A 21,732-nucleotide genomic window follows, 5' to 3' on the forward strand; every position below is an offset into this window, starting at 1 on the left:
CCCATTGAGCCTATGGGGGCTCAAATGGGAATGGGAAATGGCTTTTCAAATGGGGACTTACCAGTCCCTTAAAGGTTGGAATAGACGGGTAAGTCCCCATACCACCAAGTCGGTGGTGGTACCGGTATTGGTGCTAGTCATGGCGCTTATAGCGCCATGACTAGCACCAACATCAGAATGAGGGCCCATATCTTTTTGAGAATCATAAAATACCCTTACACTTTCTCCCGAAGAAAAGGCTGGTTTATATGTCTTGCACATTCGTCATCCCCAGAGAATCTGATCCCCAAGTAATCAAAAAATAAAACGTACTTTATGTATTCTCCAACTATTCTAAGGTTAATACTTGTATATGGTCCTGTTTCTAAGCACATCCGAATGTTTTAGCTGTTTTTTTATTAATTTCGATGCTACGCAGATCACAAATTTTAACAAACTGCTCATATAAGAGCCATATCATCATTAACAATCAAATGACAATCTTTTCTCACCCCAAGACTGGGGGGTTTGATGCATCTGTCTGTATTTCGGTTACCAACCCATCAAAGGAAAAGTAAAAAAATGGTGGCAGCCAATATACAACCCTGCCTAACCCCTTTCTTAACAGGAAACGGTTTGGTACATTCACCAGCCAGCCCCGACCTAACGTGGGCTGTTGCGTTACAGTAGAGGTCCATAATTACCTAGAGCAGGGGGAAGGGACCTCCTTTTCAGTTATGGCATTCCAGAGTTCACAACATGAGATGCTTTCAAAAGCGGCCTTACGGTCTATGAAGGTCATGTATATGTGGTCTCTTTTAATTGTGTCATATTTGTATAAGATCAATACTAATCTGAACACTTGATCATTGATCAATCGTGCTCCCCTCTTTGCGGAAACTAGCTTGGAAATGCCTCAAAGCACCAAAATCTATAACTCTATCTTCTAATTTGGTTTGCAGGATTTTGCCAAATATCTTGCCACTTGCGTCTAGCAGAGGGATCAGGTATTGTTAAATAATAATAATAATAATAATAATAATAATAATAATAATAATAATAATAATAATAATAATTCTGACAATGTAAATTGTAAAGGTGTTGAATCAACGTCAAGGGTAAGCGGGTCAACGCTTCCTTCAAAGGGTGTTGTAAAACCCAGTTTACTCTCCTTATAAAGAGATTTAAACTGGGTGAAACATATATTTTCAGAGATTTGCATGGGAGGAAAATACCTATCGGCTTGCATGCCATTTGTGACTATTTTTCAAAAACCGTAATTTTTTTTATCAATAATAGCCTTCACTAGGACTTCCCAATTTTTGATTGATCTTTGTCTTTTCTTTTTATTTATCAATACCTTTAAATCTTCTTTAATTCTTTTCACTATCTCTACCCCTTTACGGTTGTTGGGTAGCAGATTTGCTTTCCTTTTTCTACATTCACTATCAAACCATCCATCTATTGCTACCGGTATTGTGGCAGATGGTTTTACCAACTTGGTGAAAAAAGGTGCTAGAGCAGTGACAAAGGAAGTGTGTATGTTTATTGCTGCATAAGGATCATTCGAAATTATCCCAGGAACTTCATCAAATCAGGCAAAATTGCCTGGTACACCAAGTGAAGATTATTTTTTTAAATCGATATCCTCCCATTCGTGCAGTATTACTCCCCATCGTATAGGTTTCTAAAGTTAGGCACACCTGGTTGTGATAACTTTCCAGTCTTGGATGGACTTCTAGGGCTTTGGTCATGTTACCAATTAGGAAGATTGATAAAGACATAATCAATGTAGATGGTTTTCCCAACACATTTATAGGTTAGGAATATCGGGTTTCAGCCGACCCGTAGGCCCATTCTGTAAAGTTGGGGCTGCATTTGATGTGATTTTTTTGCATGGTTGTGATATCGCACATCTAAGTCTTCAATCTTCATTATTGTTGGTGTCCAAGCAGATGTTAGAATGACACTTATGCGTGGATAACTCAGTATTAAAGTGCACATCTCTGATCAGTGTGCAGCCTGCAGTTTGGAAGCTGAATCCAACGGCATGGCCAAAGTAACCTTTCATCCTTCTGAGGTCAATAAATCGAGTACCATTAACAATTGTGGTATTCATTTCCCGTTTTATTAAAGCGCTTAGAAGTTTGATGAATATTGCATGAAGTGTAACATAAGAACATCTGTTATTATAGGAGTTTGAATAGGATTACAGTAAAGGCTCTTTAATCAGTTATATTCCAAAGTTAGTTTCAGGTGCTATGATATTTACAATTAAAACAAATAAGTGCTGAATATTTCTGAGAAATGTCCTTTGGTAATTTATTTTCATTATGAGTATTTTGTAATGTCCATTTGATAGTACAGTTCTCTAGAGGTTGTTCAGCGAATTGTAGACATCATGCACCAATTCCTAATTGTAAAGCTGCATGGGTTGCAGGTGATGCAGGTGATGACACAGCATATGATGGTGCACATGTCTTTGGCCTGATTCTTTGCGTTGGAGCTTCCACTGAGCTGTCGCGTGGGTTTCACCAAACGTGCTCAATGCCCCACAGAAGCAAGCCCAAAACATTTCAACGCCCATGTTTTGGCAGTTTTTCTAAGGGGCATTATGGGCAAGGTCTTCTTTTCAATGAAGGCGTTCCCCAAATTTCATCCCCATGTCTCCCTCTGCCCGCCCCATCCCAACAAGTACACATGGCCCTGCTTCACCACATGGCCCCTGAGCACACCCCACCACTCCTGCTCGCCTGGTGCACCCACTTTCCATATCAAAAACTCACCCACCACACCCCTTTCCCAGCTATGCGGTTCTTTGCATCGATTCAAGTGCAGAATGGTGAAGGCACGTGTTGCACTTTCAGCGGACCAAAGACCTGTCACCCCTACATGATGTTGGATCATTTATTTACAATATTGAAGCTTAAGAAGGTTTTAGAACATTCAACCAGCAGCTATCTGATACGTTTGGAAAGTGTGAGTTTGCGAAGGACAGTGTAGAACGCTTGGGATTCTTACTTTTCTTGGTTGGTCTGCCTGTTGAAATTGAGAAGGTGACAGTGGTTTTGGAGTGTCAGGAAAGAAAAATCAAACACTGTTTTTGTCGCTGGTGAATATATGATTTGTGGACAGTTAAAACACAAGCAAACCTTGGGCTAAGGCTAAGCCTCCCCACATTGCATTAAACTGGAATTTCGGAAATAAATAAGGAATTGAAACCATTTAACCAAATGTATATATTAATACATTGCCATTTATTTACATATGCATGATCAAGCACATGAAATACATTTGAAAGGAAAGTACCCCAAAAACTACCCATAAAAATCCAAAAAGGCCAAATAATCACGGCATCTCTTGTCAAGGGAAAACAAGGTTTATTACATGGAAGAATGTTTCAGACAGTCCCATAGTACTGAACTGACACGCCTTTTATAGCAGAGAATCCGTAAATCAACAACAATATGCATAATAATGAGTACAACCTAATGCCTCCACCCTCATTGGCTACCGCCTTTAGAACATGCTACTCATCCCCTGTAGTCCCAGGACCGATTGGCCACATCTAATCTAAACCCATTCCCCTAAACACTTAGTGCAATACATCTTCACAATCAAATCCTAGTGAATAATTGTGACTTCGCATTATTGATATATTTGTAAATCACGTGATGTGCACCCCCCAGTAGCATACGCGAGCAAAGTAAACTGGTGAGGTCATTTCATCAGCCCAGATGCTGTGGAGTCCACATGCTGCCTCTCTGGCCTTGTACTTTATTTATCTTATCACAAATCACAGAATGTTGGTTTAAAAAATAAAAATAAAAGAAAAATCACAGAATGTTAAAGACACAAGTCCCCCCCCTTATCTCTTTCAAACCCCATGTGCCCAGTAATGACATGCTCTGGGCAACCCACTTCAGAGTGAATGTTAGGGATGTATTTGCTTTTGGTTGTGTGTCTACTTGTAAGTCATATGGGATGACTACTCAGTGGGGAGTGCAGTAGTGCTCTGAATCTTCATCTTGCCCAATGGCATCACAAACCCTTACGCCCTGTTCTCATGGTTTTGTTCTTGAAAGGGTGCATCCCTTTGTCAAACTATTCAAGTTCTGTAGCTGGACACAATTAGCACTTATCTGTGCACCATGAGTGCTTCTGACCTCAGCTGCTCTCCTGGTGAACGGGAACATTGATTTGTTTTTGGAGCTAAGCTCGCCGAGCCTCAGATTCCCATCACAGCCTGCATTATATTCTAATCATCATGTGCTAGGCCTTAACATCCAAAATGGTGATGCTCCTGCCATGTTAACACACCAACCTTACTTCTATCACAATGCCTTGCTGACTCCATCTTCCACCTAGTTCTGCTCAAAATAAATGAAAATAGCCAGAACCCCGTTTAAGGCTTCAAAAATCCAGAAAAAGATTTAGTAGTGGAATCCACCCCCCCACCTCCATCAGGGGAAGCCTTTTCTGCTCTTCATCTCCATCCAGCCTTCTGCATCTGCCTGTTCATGCAAGCTCTATCACCTGAACAGCAGTCACCTGGGGCTGAACTCACCACTCCATTATATACCCTCTTGGCAGTCCCTATTCTAAAGTCTTCGACGACTACTCTCTGTCCTACAGCGAGTGAATCTTAGCTACATGCAGTTTCCACGTCACAACCTGGTGGAGGATTTGTCCTTCATTGACAGAATTTTCGCCAACAATTTCATATTGAACTTTTAGCTGGCTTAATTAATCTAGTGCGAAGACAATCAGCCAAGGAGAAAGTCCTTTCCTTCTTTGACAGTCAGGAATTTCGCCAACAATTGGATATTTAACTTTTAGCTACTTAATTGCTGGAAGAGTAGCCAAGGACAAGGTTCTCTTTCCTTCAATGGCTTCAGTGTCAGTGAGCTACGATACCCAGATCAAATCTACTGACTAGAACTAGAATAGGACTTCAGTGTTTGCCTTTATTTTTGTTTTATATTTGGCAAGAACATTGGCTTTCTTCCTGGAGTTAGTCTGCACAGCATTTAACAGACATTGTTCACACAATCAGCAGGAGCTTTTCCAGACTAAAGGTCATTGGCTCACAGTCTGGAATTTTATTTTCAAAATTAATGTACTTCTTTGCAACATGTAAAAGTAAATCTTGCTGCTTGTACTTCACTAACCTTGTGCTGTGATTTTCAGCAGAATGGCTTGTTCGTGACTCAAATGTCTGGCTAATATTGGCAGACTTAGAAAATACATGCCACCCTCTTTTCTAGCTAGGCAATGCCTTTTTAAGTACTTAAAAGTTTGTCTGTGGAGTTTGCAAACTCCTTTATTCTCAACCTATTAGTTCTTAAAGCATTGATCACTTACCTGGTTCAATTTCATTATTCACTTGCTTTGCTATACCTGCAGTATATTGAAATGTCGTTCTAACTGTATAAAAAAAGTGTTAGTACCTTTTTGCAGATGAAACGTGTGTATATATCAGTAGTGCATGTAGTAGAGTGCTACTTACACATGTTGTTCTGTTGACAAGAGTGTGTCTAAGGACTAAATAAATAATTGTATTTGTATAAATGCTACCTAACTTGCATTAGTAAGCTCTGTGTGTGCCTAATTCAACCGATCACCACTCTTTTGCCCTCCTTAGTCTAAGTCTTTATGTTCAGTCACAATACCCAGATAGTTTGACTAGAAATGTGTTTTTGTCCCTATTCATCATAATAGGGTGGCATATCAGGATCTGACCACAGGGCGGGTTCTGAAACCATCTTAACAGCAGTCTAGCCACGCATTAAGATATCATACTTGCTTTATCATAAATGGCCATTAAAAAATGTCATGCCAAAGAAAAAGCTAGACTAGATGCACCAATATTTCAGTCTAGTCACATAATGATGGTTGCCAAGCTTGCTCTTTTGTAGAAGACTACTAGAAAAGGCCATGCCAAAGAAATAGCTAGATTGGCTGCATCAACATACCAGTCAATCCAGGTAATAACACGTTTGCAATGCAATTGGTTATCTGGAAAGTTCTGGGAATGTGAGAATATCGGTGCTGCCATCAGTTCCTCTGTTGTTTTGCTGAGTAGAAGCTTGACATATTGCAAGGACACTCCCAGAACTCAAACTGAAGGATCTTTCTACTGCATTACAACAGCTATGCGTAGCCCAATTCAAGTAGAGATGGGACATCCCGCTCTGACAACCAGATATTAATGGTCGTTAATGCTTTTGAATATAAGGTAAATATGAGTTTAATTGACTCAAAGCCATTTTATGCACTACCTCATGATCACGCCACACCTGAAAATGTACAGGCTGCTTAACACATACAAATGGCAGAGCACTTCTTTGGTGATCCCATCAAACATGAACTCTACCAATCTCAGAGCCTAATCTATTACATTATGATCCATTTGTGGAATAATCAGCCACATTCATTGTTTTACATTTGTCAGGTGACACTGTGACCTGGGCCACACCATTACTATTTCCAGATGTTTCAATGTGGCACATCGAATCAATTAGAAAATCCATGTTGAGTAGCCCAACACAAATAAAACAAAGGCACTCAGCTACAACATCCACTTTACAACAGTTCACTGGACCACACAAAACCTGTAGCCACAACGAACCTGAGCCCACACTGATGAAGATTGGTCAACCGATATGTCTGCTCCCTCACCTGGAAAGGAATAGAAGTTGAGAGGATTTATGTATGTACTGTAAAGGTCACTTCATGTATAACTGACTTTTACCATGTTTGTGAAATGTCAAAGCACAAGGCTAAATGGGCGCTCTCATTCAGACATAACCAGCCCCTCATATGTCTATGCACCTGTTGAGACTTTACAAACCTCCTCACCAGTGAAAGTGTCCACCTTCATCATTCCTGGAGCCTACAACAGTTTCATTGACCTGTTTTTGCCCATAAATAAGGCTATCACCATATTCCTGATAACTTATTCATAATAAATCCACTTCATAGATGGGTACTCACTGATGTCTGAAGTCTTTTCTCATGTGGCTATCACTCTCTGAATGCAAAGTCAAGATCGCCAGGAGTTCATCTGTGTTGAGCTCATTGTTATACACAACCTAAATGTTATCCAGTCTATTTCTTGGCTGTCCTTCCACAATGCCTGTATTGATTGGTCCATGCTCCAACTGATGTTTCATGCTGACATTTTTAGCAAGTCTGCCAGGCCCCCAAATTTTTCAGCAACATTCCTGTTATAGCTCCTGTAGATAGCTCATGTAATCACCATTGCAGTCTCTTCCATAAATGGGATAATTTTTTAAGGATACCCTTGTGAAAAGTGCTGAATTGCCATTGTACTCTTCATATGCAATTACTATTCACAGATCACACAGGTTGACTTTAGAAGCAGTACTAAATGACATTGTTCATACAGTGTTCAAATAAAGAATGTCATATGCCGCACTGTCACGTGAAAACAATATGGAAGGTTTATTTTTAATCAACTTTGATTAAATAAAAGTGAGGCTCACATTTCTTGCATTGAAAAATATAATAGAGTATGTGTACTGTATGCTCCTCACCTTGATTTTATACCTCTACCTGCTAAGCACTTAACAAGGAAAAATAAGAAACCAGTGAAGCTACATTCAAATAAAATGGTCCCTCTTCAAAGTTCAAAACAAGTCATACAAAATGGCATGCTCCAATTGTAGATGTAGTAATCAAACAGGAGTTGACTTTTATTCAAATGCACCTTTGTGCATGTTGTTTCAAATGACAGCAATGATGCAAGAAATAGCTTCAACACTAGGCAAGCAGCTATGTGTGGAACTTTCAATTCTTAAAGTATTTGTAGATGAAAGACCACACAATACACATTCGGCAATGTCAATAAGCAATGTAGTAGCTTTTACAGGTGGACGGAACTTTTTTTTCCAGAATGCACAGGAAGGTGGTCAACAATTCTTAATGACTATTTTAGATGTTCTACTGCAGGAAACCATTAGCGTAGATAGATAAGTAGCATAAGTATCCACAATGTAACAAAGACCATACTACTTAGGATGTTTCAAAAAGGTTTCTATATGTTCCTATCCCTGATCAGAAAAGTGTGCATTTTTCTGATCTCGTAACAAAAGCTTTTCATGATATGCAATGCAGTGACTGTGGTTGTAATTTACAGTCTACACTGAAAATCAACTTTTTAATAAGTACCTCTTAATTATGTTTCAAAGATATAGTGTGGATGGTAGGAAAATTAACACAATGATCGTGAATTTGGTAAATAGTCAAGTCAAGCTTCTATTAGTAAGAACACTTTCACGGTGGACATTTCACAACATGGGTGCATACAGAAGTAGATTGGCTTCTCTGCAATTACTCTATAGTCACTCACATTTAAAATGTGTTATATATTCTTTGTCAAAATAAACATGGAAAATGTATCATGGAAGAATATAGTAAGATGCGTTGCATGTTATTATGTTGCAATATGAAATCATATATACAAAATACATTTTTATATATAAGAATGTCAAGATTATATGAAAAAAATAAAAAACAGCATTCTGCAATCTTCATTGTGTAAACCACTGTATATTGTAACATGTTCAAGTGTTTCCTATAAGTAGTGAGTTACATAAGTGTTTCCATGTACATTATTTTGAGTGCTATGGATTGTGGATGTTCATAATTGTTCACATCTGAAACAAGTACACAGTAGGAGGTAGATTAAAAAAATTAAACATATACAGTTTAAAAATAAAATTAGATCTGACAACTAATTAGAATTTTATGGGAGGATTTAGGTATATAGACATGTATTTATTGTTTGTGTTGGTGGCCAAAAGAAGGAAAATAGCCTACTTTAAGTACTAGTTGGTGGATTCCGAAAAGTACTTTGATTTCAACTGTGATATTTTGTTTAAAACCTCAATTTATTTTTATAGAGTACATTAAACACCATTGTTATTAAATTCTTATGCATGTAGGTGGTTAAAAAGAGACCCACGTGGATTTGAAAATAAGTATTTTAAGGACAATTTAGGGCTAATTAGCATTTTCTAAAGTGAACTTTTGTTCATGTGAAAAAAGGAAATCCACAGTGTACACATGTTTCTATGCACATAGAAGTATCAATAACAAAACACACTTCAAAAAATTTGAAAGATGATATGTAGATTATGAAATGTCATTATTAACTTCTCATGTGTATAAGTGCTCAAAACAAGAACACACACAATCTTTACAAGAAGAATTGAAATTACATTTCTAATATTCTTAATGTAGTTTGTAGTTACTGTTGCTGTATTTACAGACAGGGAACTTTATCTTGTCTACCTATTATTTCAAATAATGATACAACTAGACTTTAAAAATATGTACACTCAAAATAATAGTACAAAGTTGGCATGTCTTATATTTTTATTTGTAAAACTAAAGACAAAGTTAGGTTTTATTTCTTGGTTTCTAGGTTAAGGTTGTATAAACTACTCTGCAAATGTAATAATATTTAAATTTAACAACATTTGTACAGAAATGAAACATTGGTTTTGTGTACCTGGTTATTCATTGTTCTAATATTACTATTGTACTTTTTTTTCTATAGAAAATGCAGTGATGTACTCTTGAAGGTGCATGATCCATTGAGGTTGCATTCAATTCTATTTAGAATTTGCTAATGCCAAACCAGGTACGTAGTTACCTAGCTGCTTTGTGTAGGTGTTGTACCTATGAACTCAGTGAGATAGTATATCATTTGTGTGCACATTGTTTTTCAATTTTTAAATATTTTACATAAGTGAGTAAAGGCTTTTTTTCTCCAATGAGACATTGTTTTCTTCTCCACAATGATGAATCTGTGCAACCTTAATTGGAATACATTCAGTATTCATACAGTACTGTTATGAAAACAACAAAGAAACTATACACATTAATTGTATTAGTACTACAAATACATGCAGTATTGATACAGTTCTATTATACCAACAAAAAGAAACTTCACCTTTGTTCTTTATATTTCTATTATGAAACGTATTCCATTGTCTTTGACAGACAGAAAACTGACTGAACAGAGAAGAAAAGACATCCATGAAAGAAATAGGGTAAGACATAGTGGTAAAAATAGGTTTGTAGGAATAAACTAAACAATAATTATGACTAGTGGTCAGGCCGTGGGTACTGGCCATGGTTCAGAGACATGTTTATTATCGTGTAAATAATCTGAGGAAAAACAAATCCCTCAATAAAAATCTTTAGTTGCAGTGACGTAAAGGTGAGTACTTAATGCAGCAAAACCCCTAGAATTCAGCTAATGCCACATTAACTTTGCACCCCCTGTTGCACAGCCTATGACCACAATGATGACATCACAGATGACATGACTGATGGCATCACTAATTACATTACAACAGTAATTAGCACTACGCATGACCTTCAGCCATGGTCAGTGTGGATGGGCAAATATATTTGAACACAATAATGGGCCAGAAAAGATGGTCTTCAGTCAAGGAAATTGACCACAGCCTTCAGCCATGACCACTATATATTTTAAAACACTAATCGGCCACCAATCATAGTCTTTGGCTTTCACCAGTGGCTACTGCCCTCAGACATGTCAACTGTATATTATAAACACTGGCCAGCCACTAGCCTTGGCCTTCTGCACAAAACTCGCCTGTGGCTTTCGGCCGTGGCCACTTTATATTCTAACATGTAAATGGGCCACTAGCTATGGCCTTTAACCATGGCTAGTGGGTACATCATTCGGCTACTCTCCTTGTATATTTTAAAATACTAATGGGCCAGTAGCTATGGCCTTTGTCCATGCCCAATGTATATTTTCGAACACTAACCAGACATTAGTCATGCCCTTTGGCCATGCTGACTGTATATTATAACATAGTAAAGTGGATAGGTTTTGAGGAGGATGTGTTATGTTTTTGGGTTGTGGTCAGGTGTTTGTTTCTATGGGTATATTATGCTGCGATGGTTGTGGCCACAGCCTACAGTCTTGGGTGCATGGCCGAAGGCTAAGCGTTCGGCCATGCACCCAAGACTGTAGGCCCTGGCCACAACCAATGCAGCATATCACACCAATGATACGAAACATTTTGACTGTGGTATGTGGGCTGCTTAGGGGATATGTTTTCAAAAATGTGAGTACTGATTGGCAGTAGTGTGATAGTGTTTATAGGATAGTGAGATGGTGTGTGTTAGTGTGTTTGTTGGATTGTGTTCAGAATGTGTGTATTGAAGACTCTAGGCATTTTGGGTTGTATTTGTTGGTGAGGTGTTCATTTGCATGGCTGTGTAATGTTGCAATGTTTGTGAGTCTAATTATTATATACTTACTGTTTTCTTTGTTGAGGCTGTATGTAGAGTTTTGGCCAGGCCATTTAGTCAAGATTGTAGTGCTTGGCAACAAGCACTGCAGCATAAGATACCCATGGAAGCAAACATTTTGGATTGCGGTCTATGGTCAGGTGTTTGCTTGAATGAGTGTGTTATGCTGTGGTGTTTTGAGTCCAATCATTATATACTTACTGTTTCACTTTTTGTGTTGTATGCAGTTTTTTCATGACATGGGTAGTTGAAGCAGAGTTAGTACTTTAGAAGTACTATAGTTCAAACCAGTGTACTGTGCAATTTGCTCAGTTACTGTGTTTGTTCATTAAATCATTTAGTCTGTGGGAAAAAAATACATGCTGGATTAAAAAAAACTTTATACTTTGTGGTACAATATATGTCTTTCACTGATTTCAGTAGGAGGATTTGAATAAGTGTGTGCTTTTGTATTTGGAAGTGGTGGTAGTATTGTTGCAATAAGATAGCAGTTGGTGTATTCTATTTGTTTATTTATTTTTCTATTTTAGTGGTATTCATCTATCTGTTGGCTTGTTGCATATTTTTGGGGCAATTAGATACCTGTTGGCGTATTCTAACTGTTTATTTCTTGTTTCATTTTAGTGGTATTCATTTATCTGTTTGCTTGTTGAATAATCTTGGGGCAGTTAGATACCTGTTGGCGTATTCTAACAGTTCATAGTTTTGAAGTTGAAGTTTTGTTCATGTGCATACACAGATCAGTGATTACATTTTGGTTGTAAGAATATTAAGTAAGCGTTTACAAGATTTGCTGGTAATCTCTGTTTTAGAGTAATGGTAGTATCATTACATTTGAACCATCCACAATTCTTTTTTATATATGCAGTGTAGTGACCTGCATTGGTTGTGGCTCCTGTGTGGTAGATTATACCTATTGTTGTGAATGTTTTCTTACCAAGTGATACTTGACCATGTGTGAATCCAGTCAGCTTGCAGTTGTTTTTGGTACCATCTGCATTGTAACATAAAAGCATTACTATTACGTATTTACCTTGTGTCTGTATTCGTAAGGTGGAGCGATTATCTGAATTGCAGGTAGTCCATAATCTGCTATGGTTTGCATTTTGTACAAGTTGCTGAAAAGGAATGTATTCACGGTTAGGTATGGATTCATATACGAAGTGTTCATTAGAAACTTCAGTTAATTCTCTATATTGGAAATGTTGCCAAAGGTTGACATTTCCTATGCTGCCAAGTGTTTTACGGCATAGTTTTTTCCCTAAGGTTTTAAAAATAGGTTCACCTTTAACTGGTGTTAATTGAAGAAGATATCCGAAAACTATAATGTGTTTTCCTCCAAAGAGTTCTTCATAGTCTGTTTTCAGGACCTCTTGTAATCGAAGGCTAACATTAGATTGGAAACCATGCATACCTCATCTATTAGCAGCATTTTCATTTGTTTGAAAACTCTGCGTAGTTCCATTGCAGCTTCTGGAGAAAGTTTGTTATAGTCTAATTTGTTTTGGTGTTCTACTGGAAGGAGTAGTAATCGGTGTAAAGTGACACTGCCTATGTTGTAGGCAGCTAAACCTGTGGGGGCAGTTACAACAGCTGACAGTTTGTTGTTTGTCAGTTGTTGGAGGGACTTGCTGACAATTTTGATTAAGAACATTCTGCCTGAACCAGCTTGACCACTCACGTATAGAAGTATAGGTGTGTAGTTCTGGCAGGTACAATTTTTACTTCCATGCTGCACACCATGTTCAATTTGGTTTGTTATTTCTTGGAAAATGCTACGCTGCTCATTGTTTAGTTGTGATTTTAGTAGAGCAACGTTTTCTGTAGCTTGCTCATACTGACACATGGTGTTTTCTACTTCTCGCATGGGTAATTCTGTCTCATTTGATATTAGTGGCAGTCCAAGTGGTTCTTGGCTTCCAGTTACAGAAGGTTGACTACTGTCAGGAGTGTCCACATCTAGTTGCGCCTGGAGTTCTTTTTCTTGTTGCTGTTCATTGTGCAACATAGTTTTTTACTGTGTAATGTTTATGCCTATTATAGTGCTTTCATTTGATTTGAAAGCGTCCTCATAGGAGTCATAGGTATCTAGTAAATCTTCTTCTTTTCTCCATGGTTCAAACAGTTGTAGCACGGACATGTAATACAGTTCTTTATGTTGATGAGTTTTCCATTACAATTTGATATGATTAATTCATATTTGTTTGGTAAGTTTCACTAAGCTACCTTCACAATTTCCACTCTGTAGCTACCTTTCTTCTCATCTGGTTTAATATTATGTTTGTATGTGAAGTTTTGGGCTATGCGGTATAGACACATGGTTTCCAAAGTGGTACTGCTGTTTGGATAGTATGTGTCTAGTAAATTGTTTTTCAAAATGTCTTGACAGTTGGGATCATTTTTGACTATTGTTTCTATGTCTTCATATGATTTAAGTTCAGAGCAGCTACATTCTCTATGGGAGAGCATTTTTATGCCTAAACTGTACAATTTCTGTGATAGTGTTTTGTCAGATGATATGTTATCCCAGAGATCTTGGAGGTCTGTTTTATCTGCTTTGATTAAGTAGGCTGTGACATATTGTGCAACTGCAGTGGAATTGGCTGCAATGTCATGCACATCTATATTTGCATTCCATAGGAGGGCAATTATTGCATTGTAATCATTGATGCATTTTTATCGTTCTGTTCTTTTTATGTAATATGTTTTCTTAGGTGATTTACCTTTGACACTATGTGTGAAGACATGACGTTGTTTACTTGACCTGTTGTTGAAACTGGTCTAGGGAAACCGAAGCGGCATTTGGTGTTGTGTTTCCCTTTGTTTTTATATTTGTGACAACAATACTTCCCACATTTGTGTCTTTGAAATTGTAAAATCTGTGTATGAAGGTCACTATGTGCCGTTTATGAGGGGATTTCATCAGTGACATATTTTTGGATGAACTGCAAAACAGTGCATCACTGACCTGACCACATTTAGGAGCATCTTTAATACATAGAAGCATGTGGATGTGTGGTGCTCCTCTGGTTTGACATACTTTTCTCTAGAACTACTTAGAATCTTCATTGTCTTCTATTTTGTAAATTATTTTCTACACATTCTGTGCTATTCTTATAAAAGTCCTGCAACAACACACACACACACACGGTTTGGTACTTCAGCAGATGTACTTTTAAACTTTAGTATTTCTTTTTTGTATGTGGGTAGGAGAAGGTTTCCATCTGTAATGTTGTTGCTAGTCTGTTGTAATGTGATTGAATTTTGTAAGTGACTTTCACTTCCAACATATTTTCTCTGCATATGCTCTATTTCTCTGAGTAGTTCTTTGGCTGTACCATATAGAAGATTGTTATTTAAATTTGCTAGTGCTAAAGCAGTACTTTTGGCATGGTACAGTTTATGAACCATATTTCTTATAGTTGAATGGTGTGTTGATATCATTTTGATATGGTGGAATCTGTTAGTTGAATGTGCTTTACAAATGAATACAATAGTTAGCATACAGAGCACACTTGGCTTCTTAAATAATTGTATGCTTTGTTTGCTATTTTTACAGTGTAAATGGCAGGAACTGTACGGAAAAGTATGCAATGTATGCATTTGTGAAGGTATTGGAATTAAAGCAGAAAGATTTGACGGGGTCAGCATCTTATTACTCAGTAGGTGCTTACCAAACTTCTGGGTGATCCTGTGGTGCTTGGAGATGGGAGAGTCTGAAATAAAGTAAGGGTTGCAATGAAGGGTGTGGTAATTGCATTGCAGACTGAAGGGAAGGGGAGAGATGTTGTATGTGTTGGTTTACTACACTGTTTTTACATAGTTGTGCATGATGTGATAGACATGACTGCACCTGTGTATATTTGAATGCTGTGGTAAATCCTAGAACTGAATGGGCATAAGTTGGAATGAGAGAGCTGTCTAGATTGGAAGAACAGTTGTAGAGGCAGTGGTGTTGTTTCAGCTGGGAGCCTTTCAAATGCTATTGGCTATTTGAGTGCATGAATAAAGATGCATGTACTCATCCTGGCTGCATGTCATGTTATAACACAGTACAAAGTCTTCTCCCACAATTATACTGTTATATCTCACATTTTCTAACATGACATGACTCTTTGTTAGACAGCTGTGGGTGTTGTCTCTGATTACTATTATAATCATTTCTAAAGGAAGTTCAAATGATAGATTGTATGTAAAATATCCAGAATGTGTAGAAAGGAAAGTGTATGTATATCATATGCACTATAATGCATTAAATGCTATTATAGTTGAGATGTGGATAAATAGGTGGCAGTGGTTACACAAATGACAGAATGATTGAAGAGAATAACAGTTTGCACATTACAGTTAGTAATATGGGTAAATAAAAATGTGGAGAGCAGACAGCTTTGCAAGTTACACTTGATCATAGCAGATGGGAGGAATGACAGTAAGCCTTTTTTACAGGTTATACAGGGTAAGTGGAAGTTACCCCGTTAGATGCATTTATACAAGAGCTGTACATGTACTGTGCAGAAAATATTCATACCTGTAGTTTGTGTTCATTCATGTGGATGTGCATGAATCTGCAAGCAGACATCCTGGAGAGTTTTACAGTAGTTGTTGCTGTACTTGCTTTGCAATCACAGCCCAATTGTACTCACAGTGATCAACAGTACATCTAAAGTGCTGAACCGTGATGATGTAGTTAGATGTAGAGTTCTTGGATCTGATTGGTGGATGGTTGTGTGATTGCTTAACAGTAGCCAATGAGGGAATGGTGCAGAGAGTGAAGTGGAAAGGGTAGAAGGGCTGCCACAGTCTTACGCACTGCGAGGACACCGTGGCAGGTGTTCTACGGACAGAGTTCAGGTCCCTGACCAAATTAAATGTGCGTCACAACTTTACGGACAGCCGGACCGGCTATGTGTTTTGGTTAATTGGGGATATCCCAGACACCCGCGATGTCCCCGGACACCCTAACTGCCTTTTAAAAAAAAACTATACACAGTTGAATATAGTAACAGCACACATAATATTTTATTATTGTATAAAAATATGAAAATTATGAAAGTGAGGGGGAGGCAGAAATTGATACAAATACAGGGGACTTAGGGGTTTGTACAGGTTGGATGGTAGGGGAGGAAGGGATTGAAGTCTCATCATAATGTTTTTCTTGCTGGGGAGTGTTTGGGGATGGTTGTCTGGGACATGGAGAAGGTTGTACAGGTACATGTGCGAGAGTGATATTTAATGTTTTCCTTTATATGATTCTCTACAAAGTTTTTTAAAAGAATGAAATGTGTCATTAATAGATCATTTTTTTGTTCTACAAGCTGCAGAAGATTTTCCAAGGTGTCTGTTTCTGTATTGTTCTTATTGTCTTATTGGTTTATTTAGAGAAGCGTAGTGTCTACCATTAGTATCACTGCTTTCACTCATTTCGTCCTGAGGAAAATTTTCTTGTAGCCGATTACAAAGTACTAGACATTTCTGTGTAAAAAAAAAATATATATATTTCAGTGTACCCTAATACAGAAAGTTTATAAATATATGAAATGAATGTACTGTACTTACAAGTTTCTTTTAAAGTTTTGATGTTACTGCTGCGTAGGTGTGCTGTTGCTTTTTGCTGTGCAGTTTCTGTGATTTAATTCTGCTGGAGGCATATGTTGTTTTCTTTTGGTATGTTCCATTATGTTGCACATGTTATGTAGTGAACTGTTGGTGTCTTACATATACAGTTTGCATTTCTTATTTATTATTGAATGTAATTTATTGATATGCTGCTCTTTGAACATTTTCACTGGCCGATTCATGGAATTAATGTGCGCTGAAATTTTCAGCGCAAGCGTGCGAAAGCGTGCGATTCACAGTGCTAGTGCGAAAATCGCAGCCAAACCCGCGCACAGCGATTCACGCAAGTCAGTGCGCTTGTAAATCCCAGGATGTGCGCTAAAATTCTGCGTGGCGCACGCTGGCGCACACGTCTCAAAACAGCGTGCGCTACGCGCACAGCGAAATCACACATAGCGCGGCGCACACAACAAAAGTAGGAGAACAGAGGGCGTGACACGCGGAATGGGGAACAACGTGTGAAAATGTGGGCGTCACGGGGGAAGTACACGAGGCAAATGCGCGGAACGCCCACACGCACGTTCAAAAGAACAGGGCTAACGCGTGCGCCAAAAAAAGACGCGCTAATCCTGAAACACGTACCCAAGCAGGAAGCAGGCATATGTGGACCTGCGCAGCATAAAAGTGCGCGCAAACAACAAACAAGCTCAGACGCCAGGATGAATATACCGTTCCTAGCAGCAGTGGTCGTGGGATACCGCAGGAGGAGGAGGAGGATAGTCAGGCCCAGAATGTTCACACCCAGAACCAGCCTTTTTGGGATGCCTGATGACCAGGTGTATGGGAGGTACATGTTTCCACCTCACATAATACTCGACCTGGTCAGTGAGTGGGAGGATGACCTCACATCACCCACGCTGTGCTCCCAAGCACTCAGCCCCCTGGAGAAGGTCCTCAATGTACTGCACTTCTTGGCCACTGGATCATTTCAGTGGACAAGTGACATAGTGGGGGGGGGTGACAGGCCACGCAGTCACGCTGCCTACACCAGGTCTTGGCCATCATGACTGCACGCCCATCAGTCCGCAGGCACATATACCTGCCTAGAACACCTGCAGAAAGGCAGGCTGCCGTCCAGGATTTCTATGGGGTGGCACAATTCCCCAAAGTCCTAGGTGCCATTGATTGCACCCATGTGGCTCTACATCCCCCCAGGGCATCAGAGCACATCTATAGAAACCGCAAGCACTGGCATTACATCAACGTCCAGGTAGTATGTGATGCCAAGGGAATCATCACCTCAGTATATGCCAACTATCCAGGGTCCACCCACAACAGTTTTATTTACAGAATGTCAACCCTAAACCGGGACCTAGAAGCTGGGCGGCATGGCGATACATAGCTGATCGGTCAGTATAAATGCCACAGCACATGTATGCATGTCACATACTGAGTAATGTCACAACCCCCCTAATGATACCCATCACCACCTCCCCAGGGGACAGTGCCTACCCTCTGAGCACCCACATGATGACGCCAATTCCAAACCCACCACGCCACCGGAGGTAAGAAACAACACAGCGCACATTGAAAACCGGGGCATAGTGGAGCGCACATTCGGAGTGCTCAAGTCACGCTTTCACTCCCTTGACCGTTCTGGCGGGCAGCTGTTATACGCTCCCCCAGTAGTGTGCAGGATCATAGTGGCAGCATGTGTCCTGCACAATGTTGCAACACGCCGGGGCCTGCCCGTGGACATGGTGGTGCCCCCACATCCCCAACCACATGCACGCCCACTGCGCATGGGTGGGGAAAGGGCACAGGGTGAGGCAAATACTTACCAACAATACAATATAGCTACACAAACTCAAACATAGCATAAACATGACAGTATTAAGTTAAAGTAGTGGTAGTTTTACAACCTGATTATGCCAGCACATCGACCACTTCCCACTGTACAGTGCTGCTGCCACGCAAATGTGTAAGTGCACTGCTTACAACATGAACTCCATCTCCAAAGTAGACGGCCTTGTGAAGACATGAAGAATGAACCTGCAAATTAGGAGGAAGACATGGATGCACAAGCACATATCAATACACCATGCAGTGTACAATACAACAACAATATCCACTAGGAATGTGTACACAGTGCTGTCCAGTCATTTGGTCGACACACAAAAGGTCGACAGACAAATGGTCGACGCAATTTGGTCGAAAGACAAATGGTCGAATTGTTTTATTTTATTTATATATATATTTTTCAGGTTTTCGTTTAGGGAAAAAAAGGTTTTTTTAGCAAAAAAAGGGGGTTGGGGGGAGCCCCCCCCCAAAAAAAAGAAAAAAATGTGAAAATAAAAAAAATAAATAATTCGACCATTTGTCTTTCAACCAAATTGCGTCGACCATTTGTCCTGTCGACCATTTATTTTCGACCAAATTACCTGTAACCATACACAGTATTGACTACAGACTGCCGACACAGCTCATGGGAGTCCAACATCACTGTGTAAGTCACTGTCACTTGGGCACACCCTTTGCAAGCCCATGGAAACGGGAAGCAGGAGGGGTGTGTGTCTCACGAACCAAAGCATCTGACCCAAACTCAGGACAAGCCTGCATGTGCCAAGCCGGAATACAGTGGATGCCCACGGGAGCCACACAAGGCAACACACTGTAAAAAAAAAATATCAAAAATCAAAAATCAAAATTCAAAAATGGCCATGTGGAGGCTGGGGGGAGGCCATCCAGGAGGTCCAAGGACAGGGTGCGCACCAACAGCCACCTGTATGGATGTTGGGAAAAAAAAGCAGCTCCATGGGCTCATGGCCTGCACGGCTATGCCATTGTGGGAGAACTGCTGCTGTCGCTCTCATCACCCTCTGCCGCTGCCACAGGAGGTGGTGGTGCTATGGGAGGCAGCCCACGCAAAGCCCTGGTATGGTCCTCCATGACAGCAAGCATGCGGGTGTAAAGGTCTCGTTCTGGAGGATTATAGTGCGGAGATCCCCATGCACCACCTGAAGTGATGCCCGGATCTCCTCCCGAGTTGCCTGCATCTCAGCTGAGAGCGAACGTGTGAGCCGCTCCAGCTGCTGTTCTGTTCTCAAGTTAGTGGAAGCCTCAAGGTCAACAAGAGTCTCCCTGAGGTGATGGAGTTCTACCCTCAGGGCATCCCTGTGGTCCTGGGACACTATTGATATCAATTGGCGTAGAGTCTCCAGTGCCGCCCGTCTGTCCCTGTTGGACGCCAACATGTCCTCCATGTGTGATTGGAAAATGGAGTCTGTTGCCTGCTGTAGTTGCTCCATCTGCCTTTCAGGGGGGACAATGGAAGTGGCCACCTTCTCCATTGCTTGAGCCATCATCTCAACTGATGCTGCCTGTTGTGTTGCCATACCGTACATGGATTGTTCCCATGCGGTATTTCCTGGTGGCGTACGGACACCGTGTCGGCGGGCACCACACCTGTTTGGGGCAAGGCGATCTGCGGCTTGCTGTGCCGGCACTGCCTGAGGCTGCAGGACTGCATTCCCCCTCTGATCTGCTGGCCCAGGAATAGGATCAGAGGTTGTGGAGTGTGACCCTGCATCCGTACCTGCCAAAGGCGGACTTACCAACACTGACATCCCCATAGAGGGTTCTACCCCTGGTGCAGGGGTGTTGGACAGAACAGAATCCCTGCCAGAAACACTTACCTGAGACACCACATAGGTCTCATCATCCGAAACAGCACCTGAATAGAGGTCTGGGGACGTGCACCCAGTGACACCCCTGGACAGAATGGTCTGCAGCAAGATTGGGTTCTCACCCACCACCACACCACGTCCCCAACTGGTGCCCGGTCGTGCCTGAGATCCCTCCTGGGTCTGCACCATCTCCTCAACCTCATCAGCATCAAGTGCGTCATCCCCTGCAAAAACATGTAAGACAAAAAATGGAAACAGGCCTTAGCACCATAGCACACAAATAGGCCTGACAAGCTACAGAACCAGTACATGATTTACACATGTCCCACATGACTATAACCCTCCCATGCATGCACTGTCACTGAGTTGGAAGGGGAGGCAAAAGGCAGACACTGATGACACCAAGATGGAAGAGCAACACATTTGCTGCATGCTGGGTAGCACTGCCATCACACATTGGCCTGTGAGTGGCATGTCCAATACACATACATGATGCATGCCATCACACAGATGGCATGTACCATAGCCATGGTACATTCCACAAGTACATCCATATGTCAGTGAATGAATACTGTCAGCCATCCATGTGAGATGGACATGATGAGATGAAAAATGCTACATTGTGTGACAAAATAGGCATGTGCCACACACTGCAACACATCCAGTGAACAAAAATACAGTGATTGCAGGCCGATGTACAAATCAATGGTTGTGCACTTCAACATGACAGGAAACAACTATCATGTTCCACATTCAAACAGGCCCCAAAAATGTATGTGATCAGGCCAATACTCAATCATCCTGAATGGTCAAATCATTCACCTAACAAGGTAACACATGTGAGCCAATGTGGGGTTCATCAATGACAGAAGCATGTCACAAATGTGACAATAGGGCTGAGGAATGCGGAGCAAAAGTGGGAGGATTGAAACAATAAGCCTGAACGAACACTGAAAAATACAAACAATGTTGTTGCAAGATGCCACTTCAAGGGCAACTGCCGTAATGTTGCGCTAAATTACTACTGTGGGCAGAAGGGATACTGTCAAACCCAAATCCAAGGCTGCTGAATGTTTTGGATGACCCATACCACTCACGCACACACACCCTCACCTGGCACTCAGTCAGAACCCGTCACCCAAACAACATACACATGCATTACACACACATGCATGGGCACTCACCGGAC

This window comes from Ambystoma mexicanum, chromosome 6p (assembly GCF_040938575.1).
Source record: "Ambystoma mexicanum isolate Mex_15411 chromosome 6p, UKY_AmexF1_1, whole genome shotgun sequence".
In the NCBI taxonomy this organism is placed as follows: domain Eukaryota; kingdom Metazoa; phylum Chordata; class Amphibia; order Caudata; family Ambystomatidae; genus Ambystoma; species Ambystoma mexicanum.